We start from the raw sequence: 14,730 nt of genomic DNA on the forward strand, positions 1-14,730 counted from the left end.
AAGGATATACCAGGACATCGATAATCCTGATAGGAGGAATATTCGAGGTAATATGATTTATGGAGAACGTAAATGGAATATAAACACTGATATTATGCAATCTGTGTGCAGAATTTTATGATAAAATTCATAGGCATGCTTCACATTTTAAAATCCATAAAATAGTTACTAATAAGTCATAAATCCTGCATCTTTAATTTCTTGAAAACGAATCACTGTTGGTTATAGTGTGACTCACGAACAAAGCTTTGGAAGTGACAGAAGTAGAACGATTGTTTGAACAAAAAGAAGATTGTGAAAAGCAGACGGTTCTTGTGTGTCACAGCGTTCGCACATGGTGCTCATAATCGTAGCACGTGCGTGCAAAACATGCGACAATACTATTTCCACGTATGTGTACCGAATGCCAACAGCATATTTAATTAGACAATATTACTCTTAAAAGTGAATAATATCTTAATGAAAATAATTGAAAACGATAAAAAACTTAAATTACAAAGATGATTCCTATATTTATGTTTCTATACCTCTGTTTCTATGCTTTTATTGGACCATTTAGCACAGATTATTAATTTAATATTAATAATTATATGTAAGGTATGAAACTAATTATATTCTTGCTAAAAGAACATTGAAACTTGATTGCTAAATTATTGAATTCAATAAAATTTAATTAAACAGATGTTTCTTTTAAATAAGTATCCAATTAAATAGTGATTAATTGGTTTCTTCTATTTTTAATCCATCGATAAATTAACTTTAGTAATCTTAAGATAAATGATTACATTGTACAGATTACACAATAGGAACAATATAGTATGTAATGTCACTGCTTTGCAAATAAAGGAACAGATATGACATTACCTAAAATAAATAATGCGGAACCGCCCATGTTATCTAAATACGATATGACTGCATTTTTCATAAAATGAACAATCTAACAAATTTCCACATTCGCTAAATACACAAACGTATCGAAGAGGTTACGATATTGATGTGTACCGAGATAAGCAATCGATCGACGCCCTACCTTCAAAATCGGCCAATATCATCCTGCACTGCTTTTCTCCTCGCGATCGGCTCGAATTCACTTGATATAACCTTTTGCTTTTAAAAACCTCGGTCGGCCTCGACACCGATAATATCGTTCTTACTTGTCCTCGATTTTTCAAGACTTCGCCATCGAAAGGTATAGCCTGCGAAAGGGTGCCTGTTCGTTTGATCATTTCGCTGGCATTTACTTCAGCCAAATATGATAGCGATGGAACGCTGATACTTCTTAATAACGAAATTGAAATGTACAATCGCGAGTTGCTATTTAAATATACAAGGAGCTTGTCTTTAAATGAAATAATTTCAATGAAATACATAGTGGCTGTTGGGCATTTGTTATCTATATCTAATTATTAATTTTTAATGCGTTCCCTAAAGTCACATTTTGCTGTTGTAGTTTGTATTTTTCATGGATGTTTAATTGTAAGGAGTAAAGCATAGAAAAGTAGTAATCTAAATTTCAAAAAAACACTTGAAACATAAAGATCTATGAAAATTATTTTAATTTAACAATTATTTTTAGTTCCTGCAAAACTGAGTCAGAATTTCTATAGATTCTGAAAATTTGTTAGGTTCTTCTGGGTTAGTTTGACCTGTATTATTTAGTGAGTAGTGACACAGTGAAAGAAGCAGTAATACCACACGCTCCACCAGCGTTACGTTGAACCATATTCATGCACGTCACTCTGTACTAGACATGTACATAATTAGATTACTAAATCCCTAATACACCATTAGGGATAGTTCTAAATGGATATGATGTTAGTATTATAACATATTATAGTAAAATTACTATTAATTCATTAGAAAAAATGGTTTATGAGAATATTAAGTTTCTGCATACATTCTATCTGCTAGAATACAACTACAAATTTAATTTTTAAAAATACCTTAACGCTTGTCTCAAGTTGTGTATTTTCTATCATTATTTACGACAGCCTTTCATGTCTATATTATATGAAAGTTATATACATCTTTTCTATAGATATCTTTGAATTAGTAATTAAAAAAAGAACAAAGTGACATGGCGGACAGAATTTATGTAGGAATCTATAGAAAACTTATAATCCTTCGATGTACGAATCTCTCATTTTATACTAAATACAGAATGGTCTATAAGTCATTTTTCCATTTAAAAGTTCCATTTAAAAATCTGCATAAACCCTTGAAGTGTAATAGTGGATCGTTTGAGTACTTATAAGATTTCGAAAGAAGTAAAATATTTCATAAAGTATTAATTTTTTTAAGATTGTACCCTAAGACACTTTTTTACACAAATTGCTCTAACGAAGCGATCTATCTGAAAGAAAATATGCAGCTCCAATTGAAAAGAAAGTGTAGTTGCACATTACAAGTGCACCGATGAAAAAAGTCATACTATCAGATGACAGAACCTATTAAATAGTGTAAAATTCTCCTGCACAACTTTTTTCTAAATTCACCTGGAACAGAGCTACAGCCAGGCCCAGTTATAGTGGTTTCACGTTAGTTGGTCATGGTTCTGGATCAGATCTAGCCAACTATCTCGAAAGGTCTACTTCTAGAATGGATAAATAAGTAAAGTAATAAAGAATGAGTGCGTATGAGATATCGATACGATATAATGAGTAAAGGGTTTCGTTCAGCGAGGTCACGCTCATTTGCTTTAAACTCCTCACACTGAAGACACTTGGCGAAGTCACTTCCAAGAAGTGATGAGGATAGCAACAGCCAACTACATATTCTGGTGAAATTTCGGTTAATTAACTCGGAGCCACTGCGCTAGGATCGCCCTGTATAACATGCAGTTAAACCCATCTTTAAATCGCAAAATAACTTATATGCCACTTCGTATCGTGGTTACCCCGGCTAGAGGTTAAACCCAAAATCGCTCTGAATCACCCTGAATGCTCCATATACTCCCCCCACGACACCAAAAGTTTCATCCACCCATTCCCGCAAGCATTCCCCAGGTTCAGAGATCGTCGAACAACAAGAAGCAAAGTTCGGCTGGTCGAGTACTGTAGGGAGGCTCTTAAATCATCCAAGGTGGAAGTTCGCAGTGATTCACAGGTATGCAAGCATATTTTTCACCGGATACCTGCGGAACAATGCGTCCCGCTAGGGAATCAGGTAGCCGAGCCTGGGTCCCACGAGGCCCCGAGCTGATCCTTCAAGGGCCATCTGCTCCTCGCATACTTTTCTCAAAAGGAAGAAGCGTCTCACGGCGAGCTCGCAACTTCGCTTTCCCGCTTCCAAGAAACTCACGGCGAAGGAAGCCTCTCCCTTTCCACGACGAGAGGCCTCCAGGGCACGGAGGTGTAAACAGGAGGACGCTGGGATTCCCCGCGCGGCGAGTCAACGACGACAAATTCGAGCCTCTACGCTTGAATCGACCCACCCTCTCTTTCGGCCCTCTTCCTGTCGGTTCTCCCGTCTTTCTTCTATGAATGAAGCAGAGGACGTAAAGCATCGGCTCGACCCGTCCCGCCCCGCGTGCCCGACTTATTTTGGTCCAGACGCGCGCCCTTCGCCTTTCGCTGGGGGAGAAAATTATTTCGGTCGTAGCGAGCTCTTTCCTACGGCTGCGGAAACCGTTCTGCTTTTTCTCATTTCGAACGATTAGCGCGACCGACCGTCGAGGCGGCCCAGAGGATTCTGAAAAAGGAGCATCGATGGTTCCGGACGAGCGTGGCTCGGTGGAAGCGATGCAATTACTGCGTCGTTCGCTGTTAAGTGGATCTTACATGGTCGATAATAGTGCTGGTATTTATTAATGCTGATGACGCGTGGGAAGTATTGAGGGATTGACGTTGGCACTGATATTAATCTGAATTGGTTTGGTTCGGTATGGAAAAATAAATACCTACATACTGGTCAGGATAGACGAGTTTTAACTTTTAACGGGATTCTGTTCGTCATGATAGAGAACTGGAGTAAGTATATTCTTTATTGCGTAAGGTGTTATCTAGTGTCGTATATGAGCGAGTAATAAAACTGTGTTCTGTGTGGGAACATTTTTCATGGTCAGTTTCAGGTTCAATGTCATCTGCTTTAAATAGTAGGTTATGGGTAATAAATGTACCTAGTAGCGTGGGTATTGGACTGAAATGCTGACAGTAATGACAATATATGTGTATAGGATAATAGTTAAGGAAGTGATCAATATTTTTTCATAATTTTTAAGTAGCTATTTTGATAATAAAGTCCTGACTTGGAAGATTCGAAATGTATTGGAAACTGAAATACTTGATATCGTCATTGGATGTTCATATTTATGAAATGCATGATAAATAATATTACTATCCCAAATGCAAAGATTTCGTGTGTATTTGTAAAGTTGCTTTAAATATTAATAAATTGAATGGAGTATTGACAATGCGATAATCAATACAAGTCACAAAAAACAGAGAAGTTCTAAATTAATAGATAATTATTAAAAAAGAGACGTTAAAAAATATATAAAAAAATGAAAAACAATTGCTACCAAAATTTCAATTATTTACAAAAAATGAAAAACGCGTAATATACGTATCATATATGTAATAGAGCACAATTATATTCCATTAACAATAAAAATATGTAATTAAATATAAGTAATAATCATACAAGTACATATAAAAATGTAACTGAAGATTAAGTGCAACTCTGAAATTTTGAATTGAGAAATACAAAAAATAAACATCTTTGTAAAAGACAAAGGATTCCATTTATCATTACTAAATATTTTGACAAATTATTTTTATTTTAATGTATGGCTCTTTTTCTGGAAATTTGTAACATTACTTAGGTATTTGGATAATATGCTTGAACTCTGTTACAAAAAATTTCTGCTATTTTTTCAAACAACAGATGCATATTGTATTAAATTCCTTTAGGTCAGATAATAATTTACTATTCATCAAACAAGTAAATAATCTATTAATAAACTATGTCTGGACTGCGAGTTTTTATGCGACATATTTTTATGAACACACTTTCAAAAATGGAACCTAAATTAAAATTTAATTTCACCCTTTGAATACCATAAATTGTATTCTCTTTTTAATATTCTATTTTTTAATATTTTAAAATTTTAATAAGTGCATAAAAATCCGCATAATAACTATCACTTAATGAATTATTTTTATAAATTATGTGAAGTGTATTCCTCAAAGCAATTGGTTAATTTAAGAAAAGTTGTGTTTTCTTAAAATCCTTTAATCACTGTTCACAAACTAACTAACAATATACCAAAACCAAAAATGATTGATTCACATTCTCCACGATAATCTCTCTTCTTTAACTCTAATTATTAGAGTTCTAACTCCGCGCCAAAATACTGACACGTTACTTCATCTACCATGTTAGCTTTAACATTCTATACGTTCCAAGTTTCATATTAATTTAAAAATCACTACTTAAAAATTCGTCAAAAAATACAAGAGAAACCCCCACAACCACCCTAACTTATAAAAAAAATAAAAGCAAACATCGAATCCATAAATCTCCCCACAAATAACTACCATCTTCAACCAACGAAAAACTCGAAAACAACATTCTTCACAGAAGCAAGACCCTGGTCAATAAAATCCTTTCCCTCGATAGAACTCCCTGCGAGGAAATTTTCCACCACATTTACAGGACACCGTATTTTTCCAGGAGACGAGCGTCCATAGGACACCATATATTCGTATGAGTGTGTACGCGCGTGTGTATCGCGCGTACGAGAAACTGGACGCTGACAGCTGGAAACTGGTTTCAAGAGAACGCTCTCGCGTACGCGCGAGTAGTCCGAGGCGACTGCGAGCCAGAGAAAGGGAAGAGAGAGGAGGCGAGAGATAATGGTCCGAGGGAAAGGCAGAGAAAGACGGGAGCCAGGATGGACGTGGAGCAAGTGGCGTCTATCGCGTTCGCAGAGGTAGACCAGGAAACAAAGGAGCGGAGAGAAACCCGGAATCGCCGATAGATAAGGAGAGCCACGAGTTGCACGTTCAGAGGCGAGGGACAGTCTGTTCGATCTCGCAGAGACGAATAAATTCTCGGGCATTCGACGGCGCAGGGGGTTGTTCCTGTTGCCGGGGACACGGGCCTGTTCGACCGTAAACTTCGAACGATAGCAGAAGAGAACGATAATCGTATCCCAGAGTTTCCTTTCCTTCACCACGCACGCAGCCCCCTCCCTTCCGAGGGAGCAACGAGATCCCCGACGAATACTAAACAAGAACCTGTACTCCCTGCATTATCCCTACAACCATTCACCCACTGCAACTACCCAGAACTTCCATCGATTTTAAAACCGATCCCCCGCGGGCCAAGCGGAATCATCGCTCCTCCAGGGATTAAAAATTCAAATTACCCGCCAAGACGAGGCAGCAAGTAGCAGCGTGAGACGAGCACTCGACACGCATCGAATTGTCAGATTTAAATGCTTCTCTGATTCCAGGAAGCATTCGCGGCGACACGGTTCAAGGAGCGGGACGATGGATGCAATAAAGATGATCTCTCGAACGCTTACTCACCATGATGCTTGTCGGGCAGAAAAAAGAGCAGGGAGAGACAGAGGTCCAAGGATCCACGGGCGAGAGATGAAAAACCACTGGGAACACGCGAGTCCTGTCTGCGCGCACGACCTTTCCTCGCGGGTTACGAGCACTGCTGTTCGCGGGAGAAGCCACGGATTCGGTCGTGACGCGACGAATTGAGACGCGGGGAGGGCGAGATACGCCGAGAGGACCGAGAGCGGCACGCCGGGCCCGGAGCGAGGCGACGTCAGGCCGACACGGCGATGCAACAAGTGACGGACAAGCTCCTCGCCGCTTTTAGTTCTGCGGTCGGCTACGCGAGCCAGCGGCGCTAGCGCTCGGCGCCAACTGGGTGTAAACTTTACGGAGTTGTGTCAACATGCGCCGCGCGGCTTTTGCCCGTTCGAGGAGGCCTTCCATTTAGTGTATGTACAGTGGAACCTCGATTAACCTTTGAAATGTTTCGGTGGTTGTAACACGAACGAACTTAAGTCGTGTGTTTTTGTTTTCGAGATATCGGCGCTTCGAAGCTTGAAACTTCGATGGTGTCTTAAGCCTTGGTCAGATTAGTCGAGTTACTGGGATTCAAGGAGCTTGAAGGCGAGTGATTTGAAGCAGCTTGATTAATGTAAACTTGTTATTTTATTTGAATTGAAACATCCTTTCAAGTTTCTATTTCGTAGAGGCATGTTCAGATTAGTCTGTGACTTGAAGTCAAATAAGGACTAATCTGAACGAGGCTTCGTGGACTTGTGTCTCTTTGAACCCTTATTTTTAGGTAAAACTTTCTTTCTTTTGAAAACTTTAAGATTCTTTTAATGCCCTTTCGTCTTTCTGAAAATATAAAGTCTATATTCTGGATGTCAATTGAGGCTTTAACTCAAATTCTTTGAAAATGTGACATAGATTGTTTTGCCTTCCTAGACAGCACGCGACTTCTTGAAAACGTCTATTTTATGACCATTTTATGCCTGCACGTCTTACGATATAATTTGGACGTCTTAAAAATATCATGAAGTCTTTAAAACAGCGTACGTTTTAAAGACTTCCAAACTGTACGTCCATAAGACATGTACTCCACGAGAAACACAAAAGACACTCTTCATGGATGTTTTAAAGACTTACGCTTTTGGACATTTTAAAGACGTCTATTTTTTATCTGAATGTCTTATAGAGGTAATTTGAATGCCTTTAAGACGTCTTATGAATGCTTTATGAATGTTTTAAGAAGTCCTGTTTAAAAACAAAAATGTTTAAAGACATACTGATTTGTAACTTTGAACGTTTTAAAGAAGTCTTTTGGACATTTTAAGGTTTTGCTGGATATCTTTAAGACATTTTTAAGACATTTCTGTGGTATATGGGATACAACCACAGGTTTGGTCTGGATATACATTGTATGGTGTGGTATTTAAATCAAGAAAATGATGAAAAATATATTCAACAATCTGGGTCTTTTTTTAGTCGATAGATCTGTACCATGTCAAGAAAATCGTGTAAAGTAGGTCGTATGAAAATTCATTTCGAAATTACAATTTATCACTTTACAATTTGTTAATCAATTTTTACACGATACAGATTTATCGTGTAAAAAGAGACCCTGGTATAATTAATTAAATATATAAGCTACGGTTTAGTATGATATTTTTTCTATATGTCACTTTTGAGCCCAACTATAGGATTTTGTAATCATAAATCTCAGAACTATCCGAAATTATTATTTTCAATTATAACTTTTTTGCTTTTTAAAATTAACTATAGGGAACGAAGGATGAAAAAAGATCATATAATCGTAAGTCCGAAAACTCTTCCGCTCTGAGATACCCTTATAGAATAAACTAGACCGTGTAAATTTCTAAAAAGAATGAAAAGTCAACAGTTTGTATTCATGATGTTATGCATAATACATATTGAAACTGGGGTATTTTATAAACTAACAATTTTTCCTGTACATGTTTTAATAACCTTTTATACGTAGCTTGAATCGATTAAAGCAATAAGAAATATTTGATTGCTTCCTTCATAACTCAATTTTTAAATAAAGCTACTACCCTATCAGTAAGAATGTGAAGATTTGATCAAAGGCATACAAAATGCTGATGAAACAGGGATGTGAAATTGAATTTAATAATTAATACATAGACTTCTGAATTTTCTGATTGTAATAAAATGAAAAATATGGAATACAATGGGCTTTCATGTAACGCTACTCTACTCTTTTAATAAAGCAATTGTTATTTCAGTGTGTCAGTATATATGTTAATTAATATGAATTATATCCACTTTGATATTTTGTAAAACTATTATTATTTATACGCTGACTTGACATAAAATATTGGTATGCATATTTCGTAAGTTAAATTGTTCGTACTGTATATCATCTAAAATAGCAATTATTAATAAGTCCCATTATTAAAAATAATTCCTAAAATCTTTTTTTAAAGAAATTCCACTTTCTTTAGTTTAAATATAAAACTGAAAATGATGTTATCTGTGAGATGATCCGATCAATATTAATACAGTAACATTAGTTTACTATACTAAATCAAGATTCCATAACACAAAGTACTTGTAATTCGTTAAAAAATCAGAGTAGTATAAGCATTCATAAGAATAGTTTCTACGTGTTAGGTATCAATATTATAAAAACATCTTGTAATGAATCGTTTATGCAAATTCGATCATTGGGCCCGTGAATCGTATTGGACCGTGCTGATGGTAAATTCATACCAAGAGAAATCCTCTCGAACGCTCCTAAATGTTACCAAGAGGTGACAGCACAAGTCTTACCAGTGGTAAAGATCAAATCGATCGCTTGAAAAAGATCGATCATTTGCATAATTAGTAACCTTTATTACGTAGCAAAAATTATTATAACTGTAATTCAGTTAGTACCTACAATGTTCAGTAGAAAATTTTGTTCAATGTTGAAACTATTCATGACTTCGTTGTATTAGAAAATCAATTCACAAATTGATTCATGTGAAAGTGTATTAATTGTTAATAAAATTCTTATAATAAATATATGAGCATAACATTTCATATTTAACTTACAACTCAGTCAGTTCTCACTCACACATATTTCCAGTACATACATAGTAACGTACTCATATACTCGTATCAATAAATCATAAGGTATAAATTGATTCATCTCGGAGACAGTAAATATAGCACATGGCTTGATATTAATAACAGTCTTTTTATATGAGCATGCTTATTAAAGCGTTACCAAATATGGAGATGCTTTTAAGTAGCGAGTTAACTCGTCCTCCTCGGTTAACACATGCCCCACCACAGTATACTTTCAGGTTTTCGATGCAACGCTACAAAATCGTTCCAAATGTGAGACTTAATGTGTAATCATAGGACTGTGACAACTGTGTTAAATTCTTCCACTCTAGTAGAACTTCTGAATATTTGAAAAATATGTCCAAGTTCCACTTTCAGTCAATATCGTGAGCCATTGATAGCCTATTGATTATAGGATATGTATAGTATAATAACAATGATAGGGCATGCTCATATCAGATTCCTTGTCAATTTTCTTCTTTATATTGTTAGTAGGTAAGTCCAATACAACTTCGATCTGATATGCTCTTTGAAATGGTGTTTTGATACGTTTAGTGAATTGTGAATCATATTGTACACACACTATTCATGTTCCATGAGACGTCTCCTGGAAGCCATTGCTTCTAATATTTTCCAGGGGACTCCTCATGGTATACGAAAAGTACTTTAAAAGAGACAGTACCTTAAAAAAAGTACTTTAAAAGAGATATAAAGGGTGTCTCAGATCAAAGCTGACAAACTTTGTCAGCATATTTAAAAGATTGTTATATATTTCATGGATCGATTCGTCTTCATCTTTTAATTATAATATGATGTGCACCGAAAATTACGTCAGAAAACTGGACAATAAACGTATTATTATTTTTTTCACAATTTTCTTATGTGTGTTGACTGTAAGTACATTTTATACTAAACTTCAAATCTTCGAAAAGAAGTCCTACTTTTGAATCATCAACAGTGCTCGATAGATGCGAATTGTCGAGTTAATTTCAAGATAGTACAGTGCTTTCCCTTATAATCTCCTATCTACTACACGCTATAGTTTCATCATCACCGCCATCTGGTGTTATATTCCATTAACTTCCGTTCCCTCTCACCCTGCTCTCACGTTGTCTTTCTACATTAGCAAGACAAAACCGAAGCAACCTTAGAGTCCTATTCTTAATTTACTATAGTACCAATTTGTAGTTGCAAACCTACACAGCGAAAAAACGCTGTACATACTATGTTTCTTTCAGGAGAGTCACAGAATAACCTGGAACGACGAGTCAGGCGAAACACGCGACGCGTAATTGTAGGTACTTGCTGCAATACCTCTTGACATTTACACGCGGAAGATCCTGAATGTCTTTTCAGGCGCGACGACTCCGAGAGGAGCTCGAACGGCGACCCCTCTGGAATTGATTCTATCGGTGGATAAAACGGTCCTGGTTCATGAAGCACACGAGTGCGGTTGGCTGGTGCGCAGCCTTCGTAGATCATGATCGTTGATTATCATCGAGGAAGCAGAACCTAGTCGAGTCTCGGTGGGAGTCTGCATTAAATCTGAACTAGGTTTGGAGTATGTCTAGTCTAGGTCTGGGTTAAAAATTTATGCTAAGTCTGCGTCAAATCTCGGCTAGGTCTCGAGATTAAGATTAATGAGGAGACTTTATTCCACTTGAAACGTTCACTTTTTTTTGAATAGTGACTCTACTAATTTGTAGGATTCGTTAACTCTTAATTAGAATTAGAGTATTTGTTCTACCTCATTTTTAATACTTGTTCTGTAAAATATCAGTGAATCACTTATAGATAGTGATAATATCTCAAAAGTTGTGAATTTTCTGTTTACTAATATTAATCATTTTTGATAATGGAATGGCAGTAATTCTACTATATTATATCATAAAATTAATACTGTATCAGTTCTGTCTTAAATCAAGTACAGCAATATTTACATGTATGTCTAATAATTTTTGAAATATTAATAAGTAGGGATTCTTGTACCTATTCCACCCTCTTGAAGGGTTTGAAGATTAAAACATTGTTATAAGGATTTCAATATTTAAATATTTCAGAATTTGGGCATTTGAATAGGTATCTGAAAGTATGGAAATGTGTACGTTTGAAAACTTTTAAGTTATGAAGTTTCTAAATTTTTAAGTCTCTCAGTTAGACAGACCACTCAGACCTGTCTAACTACCCTCTTGAAGAATTTAAAGATTAAAAACTTATATAAGAATTTCTATATGTAGAAAGTTCAGAATTTGGATATTTGAATACCAGAAAGTATAGACACTTGTACATTAAAAAATACAAAAATTAGATGAAAAAGTTAGCCATATGCCACTGTACAGGCGCATTAAAAAGTAAACGTTACACCTGGAAAGTTGTCCTCGTATGCTAAATTTGCGTTAAGTTTCGATCCAGTCTGACTACCAAGTCAAATCCAGGTGGACTGCAACCTTCATGCAAACAGTGAACATTAGTTTCTGAAGTGCTTAGGGAGTACCAGTAACTTTTTGTAACTCGTAGGTCTAGGTAGAAACAATTTCTTTACCGTGAATTTGAATCAATTCCACTTGGTATCCTTCGCGGTTGGGAGTGAATCATCGATCGAATCAATCACAGGTGAGGACCGAACGATCCTGTTTTTAAGCCGATCGTACGTATACCTACGTCGACAGTGATTCGAACCTGCGCCACAGGTCATTGCACAAGCTACAACAAACGCGATTAACGCGTTTTTTCCATAGGATCTGAATGGAACGCGATTCGCGACGCTTTATTTGCTGGTTTGCGCATTATCTCGTCACGGCCGACTTGATCGACGGGAAATAGTGGTTCCCTGGGTATTTAATAAATTCTACGGAGACTATTACATTCGTTGCAGAATAGAGAGACTCGATTCTTTGTGTCACGCGACGACGAACGACCGTCTTTTGCCCTGTGACTCTCTGCTACTAAAGCAAACGAAATATAAAACGTCATGTTCCTTCCTTAATAATTTTTCTCCCTGGTCGTTACCTCTTTGGGCGATGCCATGGAATTTCAAGGATAATGCAAGTCTGCCCTATCGAATAAAACTACCAAGAACGGTTTTCTTAGACTTTTTGAAATTTATACTTTTTGAGAGGTCTGGGTTAGGTGAAAAAAAGGATATCAAGAACGATTTTCTTAAGCTTCTCGTAATTTACGCTAGTTTAGAGGCTCCTCCACTCCAAGTTATTTAAAAAATTCTTTTGGGTACATTATCGCTCTTGGTGGTTGCGTGGGTCGATATGAAAAATATTCATAAGTGTTCACTCAGAAAAAAATTAAAAAGTTCTGACTTTGTCTATTCTACTTCAGATTAGAGTGAGCTAAAATTTTTGGCTCCAGTTAATATACACAATGTGTTTATTCTGAGATATTTGTATAAAGTATTGAGTCTTCTAACGTTGGATGGATGAAGCAAAGAAAACATTAAGAATAAGCATATACCTGTTATAAAAATAGGATGATGTTAAGTACGTAAGAATTTGTGACTCATTTTACTTAGTAATACGTTATTTTCTTAGTAATTATTTCTTTGATATCTTGAGATTAGTTTCTCATTTTCTTGTACTCCCATTTCTGGCAAAATTAAAAATGACAAGTTAGTAAAAGATAAATCAACTTGAACACTGTGTAATTCATAATCTACAAGTTCACTGCTTTTATCAGTTACGAGCTTCTACATAGGTACAGAGTACATGCAATGTTTTCTCGTTACACGGTAGCCCACTTTAGTATCATCAAAAATGTAAGTAACAGTACACGCAAGCATGGATCGTTTGCTTAAAGTACAATGAATATATCAAGAATCTTGTAACGAGAGAATATTGTACTTTATTGACTTGTTTATGAAATTGCCGTTTATAGATAACTCAACATTTTTTATTTTCATCAAAGGGAATCAGCTTTCACTGGGTAATATTAACCTGTAATGTTCGTGTTTAGCGAGTACAATATTTCCTGTATAAATTCATCGCTGTTCCCCTCGTTTCCTGAAATTATTCCCTCAGCTTGCAACAAAAATTATCTTGTTACATAACAATAAATCAATCGGCAGAATATAAATTTCTGCGCTCTATGTATAAGTTTCTCACTCGTACTAAATTGCAAGCTCATGATTTAATTATTATTATTTTCGCATTTTTTCAATTACAAACTGAAGATAACATACATATTTACTTATTCATTTATATGAATAACAATAAATGTTTTGGATTTAGCTAATTTTTTTGTGAGCACATTAGAAAAACCATGCTTCTGACTCTCCAGTGATCAGAAGCTGGGTCCTAGAAACGGTATGTGAATAAATTGTATTCTGTGTTCTCGACTTATTTTTATATCAAAAATTGTACCACGATTTCAGCGACACCTTGTACATACAAACATGTAAACCGAAATAAACCTGTATTAAGGTTTCGATCGCACAGCGAACAATAATTTGACTATCCGTGTGCAAGAAGGTTCGACAGATGGTCCCAAACTGACTCCAGCTGCACTCCCTCGCTTCGATCGACGAGCAGCTTTGCCGAGGCAGTCGTCGCCGGAGCAGGTCCGTTTTTCGGGATTCGGGTGTTTCATTTCGCGCCACGTCCAGGCGAAGGTGGCAAGGATCGGTAGCGGGGGTTGGAGGGGGGCGGCAGGGTGGTTGGCATTCTTGCCTTCAACCAGGCACGAGATCCGCGTCGTTTACTTTCACCGCTTACGCTCGATCTAACTATAAAACACGTCCAAAGTGGAGCGTTTCGTTCGTTTCGGGGGACGATCGAATCGATTGGCGCTCGGCTCGATCCTGTCTGGCCTCCTCCGCGCACGGATCGATCGGCCTTCAGATTCTCCACGCCCGCGGACACGAAATCCCGATTGGCTTCGAGCGAGCACCCCGACTGGGAAACCCGTAATTCGGTCAATGATTTCATCGGCGCCGCGCGGAGACGTCCTGGCGACCGATAGATTCCAACGCGCCGTAAATTTTCCCAGGATATTAATAGACGTTAACGACGGAGGCGACTGGAGAGAAAGAGGGGTAGAAGGGAAAGGCGAAAAGCCTCGTCTCCGCGAGTCTGCATGCAGAAAGAAGAGGAACAGGATTGAACGCGGGTTCTGGAAT

The 14,730-nt window shown here is 36.9% G+C and overlaps 1 protein-coding gene across 1 annotated transcript in view; it reads right to left on the minus strand.

Annotated features, from left to right (window-relative positions):
- LOC143181058 (uncharacterized) overlaps nucleotides 1–6,672 on the minus strand; it is a 219,603-nt gene extending 212,931 nt beyond the window's left edge. The window contains exon 1 of the mRNA XM_076381249.1: nucleotides 6,534–6,672. The gene's annotated coding sequence lies outside the window, so the exon portion shown is untranslated. The remainder of the gene's footprint in view (nucleotides 1–6,533) is intronic.
- Between the last annotated feature and the right edge of the window lie 8,058 nt (nucleotides 6,673–14,730).

Source organism: Calliopsis andreniformis, chromosome 6, assembly GCF_051401765.1.
Source record: "Calliopsis andreniformis isolate RMS-2024a chromosome 6, iyCalAndr_principal, whole genome shotgun sequence".
NCBI lineage: Eukaryota > Metazoa > Arthropoda > Insecta > Hymenoptera > Andrenidae > Calliopsis > Calliopsis andreniformis.